General features: G+C 35.7%; 1 pseudogene; it reads right to left on the reverse strand.

Moving 5' to 3' along the window:
* Positions 1-17,240: 17,240 nt before the first annotated feature.
* Positions 17,241-20,491, reverse strand: LOC125234204 (annotated as a pseudogene).
* Between the last annotated feature and the right edge of the window lie 714 nt (positions 20,492-21,205).

A 21,205-nucleotide genomic window follows, 5' to 3' on the forward strand; every position in this document is an offset into this window, starting at 1 on the left:
TGACATATACGGTTTAAACTACATACTAACTTCAGTAAAAATAATTGAACCTTTGCCGTTCGCCACTCTATTCTGAGCAGCATGAACAAAATGTTTATATTTACAAATTAAAGAAAACATTTTTATAATCACACCTTCGACTCCGATAGAACTTGAACCATCTGGAAGTCTGGATCAGTGTCCAGCTGTTCTGACACATAAAGGCATAGATGTGTACGATTTTTTTCTTGTCTTCCCTCACTACTTTGCTCGCAGACATTTCTGATGAAAAAAAAAACATAGTTGAATCTATTTTACACGATACCAGGCCCCGTAGCCGAATGGCATTTCTCCGACGCCAAACGAAAGCGATACGCCGCTGGCTCTGTCGCGCCAATACGCAAGCGCGATAGAGATAGATATCTACTAGCGCTTCGTTTCGTGAGCGATTGTGCCATTCGGCTAGCCACCCAGCAGCGGCTAGCTACTGTACCGCCTAGTACCGCCCGCCTTTCAACTCAACTCGTCGCGTGCGGAGGCGGAATGGAGATTCCGCGGCCTTACAAGTCCACTTGAACTTTTTGTGACTTTTCCTTGACATCTGAAATTGGCGAAGTTATAGGCGTAGTAACTCCTGGTCTCTGTATTTTGCGTTTGGCAGATTTATCGACTGGTCGGCAAAAACTGACCTTGGGGTACGGCTAGCTAGCATTGATTTAATGCCTTGCTTTATTGGTTGGTTAAAATGTGTCAAAGTTAGTCAATAAATAGGTCCTGTAAACCGAAACGGTGAATCGAAATAAATAAATAAAATTTAAAAATTCAGCGAAAACACATCAAACTGTTTTTTATTCCAAACGGTCACAATTCGAGATTAATAACGCATTCTCTGAAAACAAATGACCGTAAACACAGTAACATTTTTTGTGTCGCTTTTCAATTTAAAATAATACGAGGAAATCATTTTGAGGCAGTTGACGGGTAACGAAACAAAGAATATTAGGTATTTACATTTTTGGTACAAACGCTTTATATTTTTTGAATAAAGCGCTATTCGATGAATATACCGCTATAATACAGACAATTCATATTCATCAAGATAAAATAAATCCCTACAGGAAAAAAGTGGTTTCAGTCAAATATCTCATGAGTATGATGTAGATTCAAGTCTCTTGATTTTTTTTCATAAGGTACAACTCTCTCAGACTTATACTTTCAGAAATATTTTTTTTCCAATACCCACAAACGAAGCCAAATGGGTAAGCTAATCTATCGGAGTTAGCAGCAGGTACTGGGCCTAATGTTGGCCCAATCTAATAAACCTTTACTGGGTTTCTTTGTTCTCGTAACGAGAGCAATTTGTAGATCAACAGATGTCTTGTAATTCATAATATCATTACGGCCAAATACAGATCACTATTAAATACTAGATGCAGCATGGATGGCTTTTATGTTGTCTTGCCATCATTTGCGTCATCTTAATAAAAACGGATAAGTACCTATCTTTATTCTATTGTCCCCCCCCCTGCTCTTATTATATGAAATTATAAATATTTATATGAAAATTATTTAATTTCTTCTGGGAGTCACACAATCATGACTACTTGATTAGTGACCATTTTTGTAGGCTTAATCTTACACCACCACATTCATATTAATTGATTTTCATAATTTGAAAAAAAAACTAACCTTTTCTTTCTGTGCTGTATTTTTTCTGTGTATAAAGATTATAGTAGTGTGTCCAAATACTCAACCTGTTTTGTTCCAAAATCTAGTGGGAGGTAATCTATATAGAAAACAAACGGAGTTGGGGAACTTCGCCGGCTTTCTCGGCCATCGTGTTTTATAGCGGCCATGTTTTTTTATTGAATACATTTTTCAAGTTTGCGAATTTATTGCGAATCGGTTGGCCGAGCTCAAATGGTATCTTACCTAATTATGAATAGATAAGGTAAACACAGGGTTAGAGTGAAAATATCGCTGGACAAACTTCATGCGTGAATATGGATGTTAAAAAATCCATACTAATATTATAAATGGGAAAGTGTGTGTGTCTGTTTGTTTGTCCGTCTTTCACGGCAAAACGGAGCGACGAATTGACGTGACTTTTTAAGTGGAGATATTTTAAGGGATGGAGAGTGCCATAGGCTACTTTTTGTCTCTTTCTAACGCGAGCGAAGCCGCGGGCAAAAGCTAGTATTATATAAGTAATAGTTTTGTTTGTTTTGTTATTATGTACAATGATGAATTATTTACATATTTAAAACTTTAGAATTTTAGATTAACTATTTATAAACCTAAAACTAGACCGACGTCACGTTTGGATTGGACAAGCCAGGTTACTGTAAAAGCGGCCTTCCTAATTTTTTTTTTAAATAAGTATTACAATTACATCAAAATAATGTTTTGGCCTCGATTAGTGACTTTTATGTATACCTATGACAGTTTTTGTTACATGTAAAAATTGCATATTTAGCATACTTTCTATTCAAAAACTGAATCACAAGTTTGGGTGCCACTTTTATTGGAATAAGCCTTATGGGCTTACTTATTTTGCCTACCTCTTTATACAACATGATAGAAAATAAAGAACGTGAACTAAATTCTCGAAATATTATTACAAAAATCTTTTCCTTTACTTATGTGTTCAAAACGAGCCAGAATTGTTTTACTAAAATCGTAGTCTCGTTAGTTCCAGCATGTAAGCAACACAACCGCAACACGAAAAACGCTAACAAAACTTAGTACGTGTAAATAAATTTAAAGGGATTTCAACAGAGCCCGTTACTTTTCAGCGGGAACATACATTTTTTCTAGATTTGCACGCTTCACCGCGCACCTTTTTTTACAAAAAGGCCATGGCCATGTCGGCTCTGTGTATATTTTTCGGGTACACAGAACCGCTGAGGCAATGGATGAATTTTGGAATTAAAATGCTAAAGAGATACAAACCTGATTTCAGTTCAGTTTTTGTTCGCAGTTCGCTGGGTTTGCTTAACAGTACAGTTTTTTAATGGACGTTGTTAAAAAAATCTTCTACATATTAGCTTTTCGTGTAGGAAGCGCGATATAAATAGAAATACTGTATTATTATTTTGTCAATTATACTACATATATTTTATGTATCTGCCTATTAGACTGCAGTACCTTCTGAAAACAATGAAGTAATGAAAAGTAACCTACAACAATGTCAACAATGCTTTGTGATGATTGACTTTTAACATGATAGTAATTTCAATACCAAACCAAATGGACTTTCGTGGTAAATATTGTAGGTAAACACATATCATATACATGAAAGGTAATAAGTACCAGATAAGTTGGAATTCATTTCATTAATAATGATCAAAATAAAGAAACAAACATAAAATATGTACGACTGTATCTTTATGGCTGAACCAATTTACGCCATTAAACAGTAAACACGTCATATAAAATATGAGGGCTCATTCGTGTTTAAATACCCTGGCCGCTGACACTCAGAGTTAACACGGAACTTGAGTTCTTTTTAAATTGGCTTCTACATACGTGGCTGCCATATCCAGAGCTTTCATTTCTAGAACCTACAGTGTGAAGTTGGTTGAGCATAAGTTGGTCATTTGTCGCTTGCTTCTCGCGTGTCGCGAACAGAGGACGGGTGACGAGTTCGTTGACGTTTTTATGTTCCAGGGTACGTAACGTAGCCAAATGGCACAAACGCTCACGAAACGCTCGTAGATATCTATCTCTATCGCTCCTGCGTATTGGCGTGACAGAGCCAGACTACCTTTCGTGGCGTTTCGTTTTCGTTTCGCGTCGCAGAAATGTCATTCGGCTATGGCAGCTGTCGTGTTTACGCTAACTGACGCGAGTTGACGACAGCTCGGTTTTCATTATATCGTAAACAAAACGAAATGAAGAAATGTCGAGCACAACAATTCAATCATTTGTAACTAATTTTCCAAGACAATCATAATCAATATTCAATCAAGGATTAAAAAATATGTTTTTCGCTTACTTACATTAATTTACTTTTTTGATTACTTACAAAAACCGATAAATAGGAGGGTCTTAAGTAAATTTGCGATGAATTCAACGAGTTTATTATTCTATTTTGAGTAGCATATATATATCGCAAAATAATTATTTTATCTTGCCGAATATTCGATACTGGTTTTCCTAAATATATAATATTCTTAAGAAATCTATTTACGAGTAAATTGCGTAGATGTTTTATATTGATTCCGATAATAATGATTTATTTTGTTTGTTTACGTCTGTGTCAAAAGCAATTCATTAGTAAAGTTGTACTGTAGTAAATTTCAACCAATAAGTAATTCCAATTTCAGATACCTTAGCAAATAAGGTAAAATGATAAAGATAATCTATTTGCATTAATTACTAAACACGTACTCTAGGTAATTCTAACATTTTGCATAATCCTATTTCAAAAAAGTTAACTGACTTTAATAATCTTACGTACATTTTGTTCATATAAATACAAGCGGATTTAAAAGGTTTTCAACGTGAAACTATTTATTCACATAGTTTATTTTTAAATAAAATAATATTGGTCAGGTATTCTTTTGTATATATATATATAATTCTACACTAGTAAGTTTTATAGTGTTTCATCAATCAAGAAAAGGCATCAGGTGAAGCCGGTCCTCTGTTAGAACACAAAAAATATTAAACATAAAAAAATATTCATACAATGAAATATTTTATTATATTTATAGCTTACGAGACTGACACAATCATCTCATTTATAAGCAGATTAAAAGTAAGCACTAAGAAACATAAATTAATTAAATTCAAGAATGATTTTCAATGTAATTTTTTTATTATAACAGCAATTCCCGTCAACTTTGTACAATGCCACGTCAGCTAATTTTAATTGATCCTATTTTGTTACCAACATTTAGTAATATAATTCGACTTTCGTAAGATATATACAGGATAATTGTTATAATTAAGAAAATATAGATACTAGAGAACCTTAATGACGAAATAAAACTTAATAAAATCTCAATTAATCAACAAAATGTTGGTAACAAAATAGGAATTAATAAAAACAAATTTAACTTTTCCCTTAATTTTTGTACAAAGTTGACAGGAATTGCTGATAAACATCAGGGGCCCATTTCTCAAAGCTACAAGTTACAATTTTCAACTGGTTGTCAATGTCTAATATGATAAGTTGGAAAGAGACTTCCGCTTGTAACTTTCACAACTATGGGAACAAATCAAATTATTTTAACAAATATTTTGATTTGTGTTTTTTATGTAGTCACACCAGACACCAATATATGACATCTTATTTCGATTTTTAGGGTTCCGTAGTCAACTAGGAACCCTTATAGTTTCGCCATGTCTGTCTGTCCGTCCGTCCGTCCGTCCGTCCGTCCGTCCGTCCGTCCGTCCGTCCGTCCGTCCGCGGATAATCTCAGTAACCGTTAGCACTAGAAAGCTGAAATTTGGTACCAATATGTATATCAATCACGCCAACAAAGTGCAAAAATAAAAAATGGAAAAAAATGTTTTATTATGGTACCCCCTACATGTAAAGTGGGGGCTGATATTTTTTTTCATTCCAACCCCAACGTGTGATATATTGTTGGATAGGTATTTAAAAATGAATAAGGGTTTACTAAGATCGTTTTTTGATAATATTAATATTTTCGGAAATAATCGCTCCTAAAGGAAAAAAAAGTGCGTCCCCCCCCTCTAACTTTTGAACCATATGTTTAAAAAATATGAAAAAAATCACAAAAGTAGAACTTTATAAAGACTTTCTAGGAAAATTATTTTGAACTTGATAAGTTCAGTAGTTTTTGAGAAAAATACGGAAAACTACGGAACCCTACACTGAGCGTGGCCCGACACGCTCTTGGCCGGTTTTAATTGTAACTTTCAGTTTTGAGAAATGGACCCCTGGACTCTTAAACCTATTGCACCAATTTCTATGTGTTAAAGCTATCTGTGAAATACGAGTACAATAAATTGTCAAGACAACGTATAGCCCGAAGCCGGAGGTGTGAGCAGTAAATCAGGAAGGGTGTTCCTATCAACCGAGGAATGTGCGGGTCGACCAGAGATGGGCAAAATGTAATCGACTAACGATTAACGATTAAAATTACAAGATTTAATTGCGACTGACGATTGAAAACCACGAATGATCAATCTTAGTTGTATAGAGCGCGACTAATTTAGTTGCAACTAAATTAGTTGTCGATTGATTTCGGACAACTAAATTTTGTAATCGACTAATTAGTTAGACTTATTTCTCGCAACTAATGTTGACAGACTGATTAGGGCATCTTAACGAATGTTTAAACATATCATCATGTATTACCTACTTAAGATATTTTAACCATTTCTAAGGAGTTAGATCGGTGTTCTAACTATTATTTTGCTACTACAGTCACTTTGAAATTGGATTATATTTCTCTTATCTAAGGGTAAATAAAAAATGGGTACTTTGTTTGTGCATTAGTAAAATAACATTAAAAAAACACAATAAAAGTACCCGGTTGACTGGTTTAAATACATTTCCAAAAAAAAAAAAATGTTTGATTTATTTTTTGAATAATTCTACAACCGTAAGAGTTAAGTCGCTAGTTTTTTAGAGCAATTCATTGTATTTGACCTACGGAACCTTCCCTTAAAATTAACGGAATTCAATAAAAACATGGTGTGGTGTGTGTTTGACGACCGGTCTGGCGCAGTCGGTAGTGAACCTGCCTGCTACGCCGCGGTCCCGGGTTCGAATCCCAGTAGGGCATTTATTTGTGTGATGAGCACAGATATTTGTTCCCGAGTCATGGATGTTTTCTATGTATATAAGTATTTATATATTATATATATCGTTGTCTGAGTACCCACAACACAAGCCTTCTTGAGCTTACCGTGGGCCTCAGTCAATTTGTGTAAGAATGTCCTATAATATTTATTTATTTTTATTTTTATTTGTATAGTATATACCAAATATCGTGAAATTCGTTGTTGCCATTATATAAATTTGAATGTAGAATGCCGCAAGGAAGATGAACAATAATTAACGCTGAGAGTTCTTTACATTACAAAGAGGTTTAAATATTTTAATGACAACAAAATAGTGCGCGTAGATAATAGATAAACAATATGCAGATGTTTGATTCAATAGAACGTCTTATTTTTAGAAGATGCGTCGGCCCTTGCACCAAAATGAAATTATTTCCAGGTAAGTAGGATTAGTCATTTAGCCCAATGTTTTGTCACCACGTGCCACTAAAAAGAGTTTTACTATCGACAGAGACAGCAAAATACTGGTAATTTCTATGTCTAAGATTTACTCAGTATCGTATAATTTAAAGTATTGCAATAACATACTTAATTGTTTTGTTTGCTACTTGTGAACACTGCAGTTTTTCGCTATTTTTCGTTACCGATATATCGTTATAATATTGCATTGTCATTCAAGCATTACAAATTAAACGTGTATACGTAATTTTAGCTCAATCGGTCCAATATATCTACTTCAAAATAATCCACAAAATTCCACCCAAACCAACATAGTTACAACATACGAGTACCTCCAATGTTATATACATACCTACTTGTAGTTACAAATAAGATATAAATGCAAAAACGGCCGACTGTGTAGTTTTAATGATTTATTCGTGGAATTTAGTCGATTGAAACTAAAACTAATTTAGTTGTTAGTCGAACATTCCCACAACTAATTTAATCGCAACTAAATCAATCGCGATTGAATAATGACGATTGATATTTTTAGTCGATTGATTAGTTAACTAAAAAATCAATCGATTGATGCCCATCTCTGGGGTCGACTCAATGAACTATTATAGCATGACCTCGAGAAAGGCGGGAAAGGCGTAAAACAGAGATATGATCAAATCATTAAGAATTATTGCGATCACTATCACTAGTACCAAGGATGATTTATATAGGATTGCTAATATTCATACTAAGAATCTACCTCAATTTTTTAGCGCCATCTATCTACATGTAGTTAAGATATATTTTAACTATCTTAACTACACTCATCTGATGATGCCTACAAATTTCTTTTTAGGGTTCCGTAGTCAACTAGGAACCCTTATAGTTTCGCCATGTCTGTCTGTCCGTCCGTCCGTCCGTCCGTCCGTCCGTCCGTCCGCGGATAATCTCAGCACCGTAAGCACTAGAAAGCTGAAATTTGGTACCAATATGTATATCAATCACGTCAACAAAGTGCAAAAATAAAAAATTGAAAAAAAAGAATGTTTTATTAGGGTACCCCCCCTACATGTAAAGTGGGGGCTGATATTTTTTTTCATTCCAACCCCAACGTGTGATATATTGTTAGATAGGTATTTACAAATGAATAAGGCTTTACTAATATCGTTTTTAGGGTTCCGTACCTCAAAAGGAAAAAACGGAACCCTTATAGGATCACTTTGTTGTCCGTCTGTCCGTCCGTCCGTCCGTCTGTCAAGACCCTTTTTCTCAGGAACGCGTGGAGGTATGAAGCTGAAATTTATATCAATTACTCAGGTCTACTGTCCCTTGAAGCTGTGAAAAAATCAAACTTCTAAGCCAACGCAATCAAAAGATACAGCCGTTTATGCCGCAAATTTTCGACACTTGCAAGGGAATCAAAACCTACAGGGTGCTTCCCGTGAACTCAGAATCTTGAAATTTGGTACGAAGCAACGTCTTATAGCATAGATAAAGGAAAAATTACGAAAACCATAAATTTTTAGTTACATCACATAATATATTTTTTTTTAATAATTTTAACCTTACTACCCATTTCCTCATAAACACGTAGAGGTATTAAATTGAAATTAATACCAAATACTCAGGTCTATAATATCTTTAAGCTGTAACAAAATCAAACTTCTATGTCAACGCAATCAAAAGAAACAGCAATTTAAGCTGCATATTTTGAAACTCGCAAGTACTCGCAAGGGAATCAAAACCTAAAGGGTACTTCCAGTCGACCTAGAATCTTGAAATTTGGCATGAAGCAACGTTTTATAGCACACATAAAGGAAAAATTCCGAAAACTTTAAATTTTTAGTTACATTACAAAATATATATTTTTTAATAAATATAAACTTAGTCCACAACAACAATGGCAACATACCATAGTTATGACTCGATTGTCGTAATGAACGAACTTTGTAAACCTTGCAGGTTTGTACGGAACCCTCGGTGCGCGAGTCCGACTCGCACTTGGCCGGTTTTTGATAATATTAATATTTTCGGAAATAATCGCTCCTAAAGGAAAAAAAAGTGCGTCCCCCCCTCTAACTTTTGAACCATATGTTTAAAAAATTTGAAAAAAATCACAAAAATAGAACTTTATAAAGACTTTCTAGGAAAATTGTTTTGAACTTGATAAGTTCAGTAGTTTTTGAGAAAAATACGGAAAACTACGGAACCCTACACTGAGCGTGGCCCGACACGCTCTTGGCCGGTTTTTTTTTATGTGTTTTGTCTTGATTTCGTGATATTATAATATCCTAACCACAAAATTAAAATTGTGAAAAAAGCCCCGACATAGTGGACCGATTTTTATGAAACATGGCTAAGAACACACCCAACTAACTCAGTTTTCTAAGAACACTGAACAAAAAACTAAATCTAAATCAGTTCATAACGATGCCACAGACAGACAGACATACTCGTCAAACTTATAACACCCCGTCGTTATTGCGTCGGTGGTTCAAAACAAAGTCGCCCGCCGCGACTGCCTGTGTCTATGTGTTTGTATGTTTGTGTCTATGTGTTTGTATGTGTGTTCGCGATGTAGTCAAAAACTACTGAACTATTTATAAAATTTGCTCCTATGTAATATCCAATTGGAATAACTCAGGGCTCGCGTGAACTCCGTCGCCGCCGACCTACGCTGTACCCGGCTGGTCGTGAATTCTTGCTAAAATGTACATACTGGACTAAGTAAGAATATGATTTCTTAAGTTTAAGTGTAAGTGTAAGAAATAAACTACGTGCTACACATACTTATATCACTATTAAAAGAAGCTACTGTTTATGTTCTGTACGATTGGAATAGCTTGACTTGTTCCGGTCTTGAATTCATGATATAATGTAGCGAGCGAGCTATTGTAAGAATAGTCATATTATGATTCCTTCATTATTCCATATATCCAGTCAGTTGGAAATAAATTCGTTCCTACTTAACAAAATTTTTTTACCTCCCTGGTGTTTTCCGAACTTAATTTAAAAATATCACTAAACGTGTCGCATCCGCGTTAATAGTTATTTGTTCTACAAGGGGGCAAAGTTGTATTTTAACGCCGAGTGTGGAGTTGAAAAACGAGCAAGTTTTATAGTTGGACCACGAGCGAAGCGAGTGGTTCGAAAATATAATCCTGAACTTGTGAGTTTTTTAACACACGAGAAGTAAAATACATTTGCACCCGAGTGTAAGTGCGGTTTCACATTATCCGATCCGATATCGGATGTCGGACCGATATACCATACATTACAGGCGCCATCTTGGATTTTTTCTATTGAAATCCTTCCGACATCCGATATCGGATCGGATAATGTGAAAACGGTCTAACACAAAACTTTTTCCCTCACTATAGCGAGGAAACTACAACGCAAAAAATGCGTCTATCACTGCTTCCAGTAGTTCCACAGGTGGTAAATAATCTTTATTACTAGGTTCCCCTACTTTTATCAATTTTAAAGCAGTTAATTTAACTTTATCCAAGGTCAAATTACTTTACCCACTAGTGGATAAAATGCGTTTTTACCCGCTGGTATTAAAGGACAAAACACGTGTTTCCGAGCTAGTGAGGAGAAAAATCCATTAATACATCATCGTAAAAATACCTAGTAATAGACTTCTCTAATTTCTATCATATTTTGGTAATATGATAATAATAATACTTGTATTTGTTATCATAGTTTAGTTCCGAGTTTCTTATTGTTAAAATACCCCACTAGTCTAGAGAATTGAAATAAATACAGAGAATACTTGTAGTTTACTAGTTTCACTTTTTTGAAGTTTTTAGCTTTACCGAATAAAATGCCGATTTCAAGCGCAGAGAATGCACGATGTGCGACGAATGTGATTTTTGATGTGACGACATACTCCAACATTTACGAGATAACAGCCAAGGACGCCACAGAACCTACTCGAAGGATAAACCTGAACTTCGGGCGCATTTGGACATGTTCGGGAACGTTCGGGAACGTTCGGGGATATTCGAGGCTATTCAGTCTGGCGGTAATGGCCCGGCCATGAGATTCCGATCGCACGTAAATGACCAGATCGGGCCTTACACAAAAGTGTTGCGCAGCTAGCTCACTGTTGGGTTTACGAAGATGGTTACAGGTTACATCATACACAACAGTTATGGACTAAGAACCCAGAGCCGCCAGACTTTCCTCGAATTCTCAAGGATGAAACTTTGGGATAATGTAGAGGGCGTATCGACGTTTAATGTCTGCAATATCTGGGTGACCGAGCTTCGCTCGGTTCTATTTTATTATATCACGTCTTTATATAAAAAAAAACTGTTATAAAAAAAATAAAAAAAAATAAAAACAAAAACTTAATTTTTGGTCGGGATTCGAAACCCTGACAATTGATCTGTCTGCGAACATTAGATCGACCTTATCGCTGAGCTATGCGCAGCCGTATACGTAAGTAAAATATGGTCGTTAATTTTGCTGCCCGAGAATTCTGTCTTAACAATACAACTACTCAACACGAGATGGCGCTAAGGCTACGCTAGATCGATTTTTCACCCCCGAAAACCCCCACATAGCAAATTTCAGCGAAATCGTTAGAGAGGTTTAAATATATAAATAAACATACAAGAATTACTCGTTCTTACTTGTTCGTAGTTCTAAAATAACAGTACTTGCTAGTACGGATTACAATTAACAGATGGCGGTATGTACCTATTATTTCCGGATAATTCTAGAATGTAATTAGCACTTCTGTTTGAAGTATTTAATTTTAAAAATACTACTGAGATAATGGAAGAAGCTTAAAATTCGTAATAATAATTAAAGCACTTAATGAATACGCAAGTTTTGTCACCCGCGAATCATAAGTTAGTCAATGTTTGTTGTTTCGTATCCTTGACCTGTGTCGCCATCTAGTTTGATAATAAATAGTACCTACATCGAGCGAAAGAATTCTCAGTCTTCACAATACAACTACTTCACACGAGATGGCGCGCGTTTCGCCACAAAAATTGTCATTCAAAAAAATTGTGTAATTTTCTATTCGTGGTGTATTCATTTTAGTAATATGAAAATTATGAAATAACTTGAAAGATTCATAAGTTACTCAATGTTTGTTGCTTCGTATACGGGGCTTTGACCTGTGTCGCCATCTAGTTTTTGCAATAAATAGTATCTACATCGACCGGAAGAATTCTGTCTTAATAATACAACTACTCCATACGAGATGGCGCTCGAAGAAAAACGCATGAAAACTCGAAAATTCGCGTTTTCCGGGACTTAAGGATAAGTTAGATTGATTTTTCATCCCCGAAAACCCCCACATAACAAATTTCAGCGAAATCGTTAGAGCGGTTTCCGAGATCGTCGGTATAAATAAATAAATAAATAAATAAACAAATATACAAGAATTGCTCGTTTAAAAGTATAAGATATTACCTAGTTGGGCCCGTCGGCCATTTTTTGCTATAAGTGTTTTTTAAAAAAACACTAATTTTCCTTTTTTACTAATAAATGGGCTTACTCTTGGCCACAGACTAGCCAAAGACACAGACGTGTTCTACGATGGAGTGAGCTCGCCCAGAAGATGCCTGCTCACTCTTAATTTGAAGGTTGCCGAATTCAAAGTTGCAAAGATTCATTCAAGGCAACCTTGAATGAATCTTTGCAATGTTGCAGTATTATGAAAACGTACCTAGTATTTACTTATTGTGTGTGTTCATTAACTTTACTGATTGTAAAATATTGCATGAACGAATTCATAAAGTTTTCGTTTAGCTATGTATTGATACCTACTGTTTTTCATCATCATATCAGCCTTTTATCGCCCACTGTTGGGTCTAAATAAGCTCTTAATAAATAGTTCTGTCCAGTGTCCTGATTGTCCTGAGATACTCTTATACTCGTACCTGCCAGTTATGACCGGCAATTTTACAGATGTCTACCTAACGAGCTAACTGATGATATTTGCTACCATCACTCTCCAGTCCTGTTATATTTTGTAAAGTGACTCATCTGTCTAAAGATGCGGACCATGAGCGGACTTGGGAGGCTGTGATTCTTTCAGGAAATATGTTTTGTTATCTAAACTCCGCGCGTCACATTAGGCGGGGAGCGAGGGCGGCAGCTCTATTCCGAATTTAAAATTGATGTCGCGATTTTGGCCATATAATTTTCAAAAATAAGTAACAGAGTAAGAAGTAGGGTGCCGAGTGTGCACGGTGTCCCCGCCTTCTAAGCCGATACTTGCCCGTATTGGGTTTCGAACCCAGGACCATCGGCACATGGATGAGTCATGAATGTTTTCTGTGTACATTAAATATGTCATCTTAGTACCTACCCACAATAAAAGCCCTTTTGTCCTGGGACTTATTCAATACGTGTAGGTAGTAAGAAAGTCCTGTATAATGTCTACGTATTTATTTATTTATAAGTAAAATTAAATTATTATGCATAAGAGATAATATGATTTCCTTTTTTTTTCGTATCAGTCGGATGTCAGATTTATTTTTTATAAAGATATATACCTACCTACCTATGTTTATTCATAAAAAAATATGGAACGAACAACATCGCGATAATAAATGTAATAAATTCGCCGGCATTCTTCTTTACTTCCGGTATTATTTTAGGCCAACCCACTTCAGATAATGAGATCTTAGAGCCGTGATTAAAACGGTTTGCTGGAAGAGCTACATATTTTTTTAAAGTTTTTTTTTATTGTCTATTTTTAAGTTTACGGTCCTCGCTTTCAGTACGGGTGGCCGATTTTTTTAAAGTAAAAAAGTTCTTATTTTTATATCAACTAGCGAAACTTGTAACTTGTGAAAATCTTACTTAAAGTTTCCCGTCGTTAGGAAAACTTGCAATGAAAATGAGAGCTTTTTTATTGTAGTTGTGGTAAAAATAATAACTTTATTTGTTAGTTCACCGTAGAAAAATACAAAATTAATGATTTGTAATCGTAGATATAATACGCTTGTACAAAGAAGGGCATCATATCAAAGAAAATAGCTGTTAAATAGATAACAGCAAGTTATTAGTCTGTATTAGCTATTGCATTTCTGTAGCACTATATTATGTGAGTGTGTTTAGTAAAACGTCCCACTTTGTCATTACCATTAAGGCAAGACTTAGGTACTTGTATCTGTATTTATGAATAAACTGAAAAAGCGGCGTTATAGCAATCGACAAAGTGGGACGCTTTCCCGTTCACACTCACGTAGCTTGTCCCTGTCGTCTTAACAAAAAAAGGCTTAATTGACAACGGGCTGTATTCAATCAAACTGAAAGCATACTCCAAACTTAGTCAAAGTCAAAACTCATGCTGCGTAGAAATAACAACACAAAACAAATGTAAACACTCAATAACAATACAGAAACACTCTAAAGCCGATTATAACAAACGCTCAAACATAAAATGCAAATTGTTAACCCAACTGAGACTCCACGAATTGCGAACTAGAAACTTTAATTAAACCAAACTTGCGAGATGACGTCCAATTCAAGTTAATCCTTGTCTCCTTAAAGTGCCAAGACTTTAGAGTGAAGATATAAAGGCCATTTTTGACTGGTCAAATGGGCAAAGTTGTAAGCAGTTAACTGTTGCATTGTGCGGTAAGACTAATGCCTAACTTTACTCTAGAGTAGGGACTTGAAGTGATACTAGTTTTAATAGCTGTAACTATTTTTGTCATTGAGATAACATTTAAGAAGGTAGCAGGACAGCAGGACTTTCCCGATCAGGCGATTTCGGCTCGCATTGCTACGTAGAAATTATTGACGTTAGTACAACTTGACTACCTTTTGCGTGCGCTACCACAGATAAGACAATTCGGTTTAAAGATATTTATTTGTCCCAAAAGAAATTTCAATATTTAGTAGTAGAACATTAATATTTAGTAGTACAAAATTCATAAATATGGTTTTCATTATGATTTTCACTATTAGGGTAATAAATAAACTTGACACATTAATAGTTACAGATGGGTAACAAACTATGTGTTTATAGGTAACATTTGATTAATTCTTGACAACCATAAATAGGCTACTTGCCTGTAGTTAAAGTTAGATATTTTATTCCATGCACGAAAAAAAGCACCCGATAATTATACGAAAAAACGGACGTAAGTTATGTATTTTTAAACTCCATTTCTATTTTCCGAGAAGAAGAAGTCCGAGAGAAATATATTAAGTAAATCAATTGACCGTGACGTCACTCGGCACAATTTGATATTAATTCCATATTAGCAATCGTTCAAATTCGTTTTGACAGCTCTAAAAAAGAAGCTGATTTGACTAGAGGGCAAGTAGCCTATTTATTATCGATAGCAAATGCTATCGAACTTCGCTTTTCTAGGAAGTGTCCTGTCTGTGCGTAAGTATTATTATTTATTCTATGACATAGGTGGTCGGACAGTCTCAGCACACGTTAGTCTTTAATTAACACGTAAGCTGGCTATCTTAATTAATCCAATTTTAGTGGTCTTAACTTGGACATGGGGATGAAGGATATCGCGTACGCTTTGAGTGATAAAGGCCTTTGAATGTAATGGATAAAGGTGGAGAAGATCATTAAGCTAATGATCATAAAGCAAAGTAGTCAGATGATAATTTAGGTGAATAATTTAATTTTTTCTATTTTAGACTGTCTAATCATCACATTGGCATGCGAATTTCTGAGGGCTTAAGTTAAAATTTCTGTGGTTAAAATACATGTACATAAGTACTTAAATGTTTATTCTTAGTTGTTGTCGAAAAAACATACATAATGATACATTAAATAATTACAAGTATCGTTGATGCAAATTATAGATTAAGTAACTTTTAAAGCACCAAACTATCGTACATACAAATTTACCGAACCGATGATGACATTCCGATGTCGTACATACTCGTACAGTCAACAACACATCTGTGTATACAGACAAAGTGCCAAAAAATGTATACACACCTTTATGTACAGGTAATAAAGTTCTGAATTCATATTTTTGGCACTTTGTCTGTATACACAGCTGTGTTGTTGACTGTACTAGGTCACCAACACCAAAAGTGTTTACGTACGTATGAAATAACTACGAATTTTCTTTAAGCACCATATAAAATTTTGTCAATGCCTAAAAACAGTACATTTAACCCGCTTCCCAATATCATAAACCAAACACAGAGCGACAACAACTCACGTAAAATAAAGCGAGTCTCCAATCCTGTCTTACAAAGTGCCCGCAATATATGTGATCACAGCTCGATATCCTATAACCAAAAAGACGTATGTTCTTCGGAAAATAACACTTATTTAAGCCTTTTCGTGTTGTTGTAGTCCCAAAACGTCACTCACGACTGAAAGGTAGTAAGCGTGGTTTAAAGTAATAAGTATTTACGTCATTTTCAAGGCTTCTGTTCGCATAGTCGCCTGAACACTTGCATATTGGTTTGGCGCGGAGCCACGCTGGTAATGGTCGAACACAATATTTCAATACAATCACAAACGTAATGAAAATACGTACGGGACCGTGCCAAAACTGTTTTTAATTATTTCCTCAGAGACCCGTATGATTATAGCCGTTCCGGGGCTTACGAAAATTGAAACGTTTTGTAATAGTATTGTATAATTTTAGTTGATATCAGCCGATACTGCCGATACTAATATCGTTAGTATCCAAACAGTTTAAACTCCTTTTAGGTACTTTCCTATTATTTTCTGAATCGATGGGTACTATTAATAGCGTAAACGGTATTATTTCGTTTTTATATTTACCTTCCTTGTTTTAAAGTCATCATAATTTCAAATCAAATTAAGTAATTTATTTTGCGTCAGATTACGTACTCTTTCTCGCATTGACAGGTGCTTACGCTTTACGGTGAATACGTTGCTCCGTGTTCGAAGCACAAACCACACACAAATAAGATTTTTTTTCGTAGAATATCAAATTGTAGGTATTATACATGTACCAAATGTCAACTTAATTGATTCAGAAAAATGCATGAGTTTTTTCATAAAGGTTCTTGTTTCTTTTGTACAAGACGATAAAAATAACAAAAATATAAATAATAAAAACAATTTTATTTTACTTAGTCCCATTTATATTATTCTGAGGAACTCTGACTCGCACTCTCAACGGTAGACCTCCACGTATAATTTGAGTGATTGTGGAAGTGGGATACGTGTCGGGAGTCCTAACAGTAGTGGGTCCTGGTTCCACGGAGCAACGCTGCAGTATGGCCGCCACTCCTGCCAGTGACTGTAACATACCTAGTCGCTCACCTGAGAACAGTAGAAATGATAAATATTTTGCAATTTAGATATTGTAGTCTGTGCGGAAAGTGACCAGGCTCCGTAGCCGAATGGCATTTCTAAGACGCGAAACGAAAAGGAAACGTCGCGAAAGGTAGTCTGGGTCTGTCATGCCAATATGCATGAGCGATAGAGATAGATAATTATCTACGAGCGTTTCGTTTCGTGAGTGCTTCGTGAGCGTTTGTGCATTCGGCTACGCAGGCAGCAGTTTCGTAAAATGTAAGAACCCATATCGTCACTACTTTAAAAAAAACTTGTATCTTCGTCTGTCAATGAAAAGAAAATTGTAGTAAGTATCTATGGAATGCATATAGACTTACTGCGTTTTAATTTTGAGGAACAGCGTGAGATACGAGATTTTTTAAAAGTAGTGACAATATGTTCTACGACTCTTCTCCTATTGCAAAGACTATATGTACTTTTATATGAAAGGCATGTAATATGTTGAACCATACTTTAATTTAAGTAACAAAAAACCTATTATAATAAATAGTTACATTAAATTATTGCAGGCATATGATGCTGGATATTCGCATCACGCAATTATCAAAGTCACTTTTACGTAACCCTCGCGAATTAATACCGTATTATGATGATATAATAAATTATGATATAATCAACAATTCATGTATTAAATGATAACAATATGGTGACAAGAGTACAGATAAGATAATATACAATTTCTCCCTTTGGTGACCAAAGTTCAGTTATCAAATATCAGATATCTTATTAGGTAACATATATACAGTTGCCACCCGGCGCCATGCAACGGAAATATTATGTAAGATCCGATACTCGGGTACACATAGAACCCGAAAGTTGGTTGTTACACGATAGGGTACTTTGCTCGTTAAGAACAGTGTCCACTGTCGGGTCTGCCACTAGCTAAATCCAGCATCAATATCCCGTCTATTGTGTGGTCTGGCCTGGACACGGAATCGTAAAATACCCGATAGTTGAAATGGCGCACTGAATGTGATAATAATGTTCCTATATTGATTAGATACCTACCTGTGCATGCTCTTGGCCCCTCTCCGAAAGGCAGGTACACGTGATTTTGAATACTGTTCATGTTGTCTGGGCTGAACCGCTCTGGCTTGAACTCACTTGGATCCTAAAAGCATTAATATTACTAATGAATTTGTATTGATATGCTGTGTTTCCAAACTGTGGTGCAAAATGGTGCAATTTCGACTAGGGGCAAATGCAACTGATCCACTTTTTTCCATGTTTTACAATGTTTGCATTATTAATTGGGGTGTCCATGTCCACTGGTTATATATGGCACGCGTGTTCAATGGATACGTATGGAACTCAACTTAATAGTGGAAAAAATGGATCAGTCGAGATTTCCCCGCTGTACCTTACTACTGTCCCTATATTTGATTTTTAGGAACGAAGACGCTCGTACTCTCATAATAAAACGTTAGTCTGCAGCCGCCCAAGGCATTACAAAGTTCATTTCATTTAAATTAACACGATTAAATCACCACTTCTATATTGGTGCATATATAAAAAAAATTGTGATGTCAAATGCTGAGATACCTCATATACAGCAGATCCTCTAATAATATATATCTATATTTTAAATATTTACCGGAAAATATTGTCCATCGTTCTGCATAGCATGTATGGGCACCACAACGCCGATACCTTTGTCAATGGTCACGTTAGTTCCCGGGATCGTATAGCGTTTGACACACCGTCTCTTGAGATACCCGATAGAAGGAAACATACGCATTGCTTCTCTGAAACATGAAGAAATCAATAGTTCATGTTTAAAACGAAGACCATTTAGAGTTGTGGACAATCATTGACTGAATAAGGTTTTAATACGAAATTTTCTTTCAAGATTTTTATTCTTTTATAAGTTTTACCAGTAGTAAAAATGTACCTACCTGAAACACATCTTCAAATATTTTAGCTCTTCAATAGCTTCAAAACACAACCTGCCATGTCGATTCACTACTTCATCGATCTCCTCTTGACATTCTTTCTGGGCCTCAGAGTGAAAGGCGAGTTGATGCAGCAGGTAGCTAGTAGCTGAGGATGACGTGTCAAACCCAGCTATAAAGAAGACTAGTATCTGAGAAGCCATCAATGTAAAATCTAACTCTAACTAAATTTTCTCTGGCGATCCATCAGAACTTCGCTTTTCCCTTTGGAAACTCTCCAACCTCACTCTCCAACTATAGTCCCTTTCTGTTTTAATTCGAGAAGTAAATCTACAAAATCGTTCCGTCCCACAGGCTTATAATTCCGATTTTCTAGAATATTCTTCACTATTGACGTCGTATATTGTTCTATTTCAGGCGCTAAGAAGTGAAGTTTTCTGAAATAATTTGGCGCTGTAAATTTAAGCCAAGCAACAAAACCATCTCGCCTGATTCTTTGGAAAGACCGTTTTCCTAGCAGTCGGAACGTAGAGTTTTCGTCATTTAAGCTGGCAGCATCTATGCCGAAACCGCATGCTCCTATGAGGTCAGTCGTATACCTCGCCATCAGGTCTCTCATGTCTACGTCAACACCGACCTCAGCTGCGTCTGCACATAAGACCTGCAATTTTTCAGCCCTTTCCACAATTAAGGTAAACATGGCTTTCAACTTGCCAGATGTAAACGCGGGAGTCAGCCGCTGCCTCAGAAGTTTCCACAAGTCTCCATCGGCAAAGAAAATATTTCTAAACATTGGCTCGAGATCATTTTCCACTGGCAGGATTCCACGAGCATAAAAATGCTGAAAATCAGCTATTAATACGTGCTTGATAAGTTCGGGGTCTCTTAGAATCAATTGTGGCTCATTGGCTAAGTATAGACCTACGTATTTCTCGCTGGGGTATTTTCTGTAGACTTCGGAATACAGGTCGCACTGGCTAATCCTCTGAAGGAACTTGTCCTTTGCGTTTCCAAACACCGGCAAGGGCTTGTCATGTTTTACGCCTCGTTCCACCCAGTAATTAAAATTTCTCGTTACGTAGAGGTACACGAGAGAGGCAAAGAGAACAAGCACTATGCTTAACATTCTTAAGACTAAACTAGTGAATGGTAATGCTTAAGGTATTTATCTTGTTTTATTTATCAATTAAGTATTAACAACTTATCTTAATATTACATGAATATAATAAATATAATATTACCTACATGAATATAATAAAATGTGATAGTTTAGGAAGATGTTTGCGAATGCATTATACTTACAATAGTGATAAAGTCAAAGGTGACGAAAGTCATTATTTTTTGCTACTCCAGCACTTAAACCTGTCAATTAGATTATTGTCAGCGGTATCCAAATTAACTTCATTTGAGTAACGATATTCTAAAGTCTATTTGTCTATAGGTTCATATGATACATATGGTACCTAATCATATGAATATTAGGAGTTCTAAAGTTCTAAGTTTGTATACTTTAAAAAAAACACACACACACACCTACAACCCAAAAACACCCTGCAAGTCGTCACCAGGCAGCGTGCCCAAAAGGTTGCCGCTTTGCCTCGCCGAATGGCGATGCTTATTATCTTAGCAAAATACTGGCCAGCCCTTTATTATTTATTATTTAGGTTATTTGACAAACAGAGTCACATGCTGAAGTTACTTCTTTGATTATCACTGTCACTTGCATCAATGATTATCAGTTTCATTATGACATAATACCGCATAATCTCGTAATTTCATAATGCTTCTAGACTTTAAGATAAGATATGAATGACTCGTGCTTGACCGGCCACGGCTGAGG

This window comes from Leguminivora glycinivorella, chromosome 15, assembly GCF_023078275.1.
Source record: "Leguminivora glycinivorella isolate SPB_JAAS2020 chromosome 15, LegGlyc_1.1, whole genome shotgun sequence".
Taxonomy (NCBI): domain Eukaryota; kingdom Metazoa; phylum Arthropoda; class Insecta; order Lepidoptera; family Tortricidae; genus Leguminivora; species Leguminivora glycinivorella.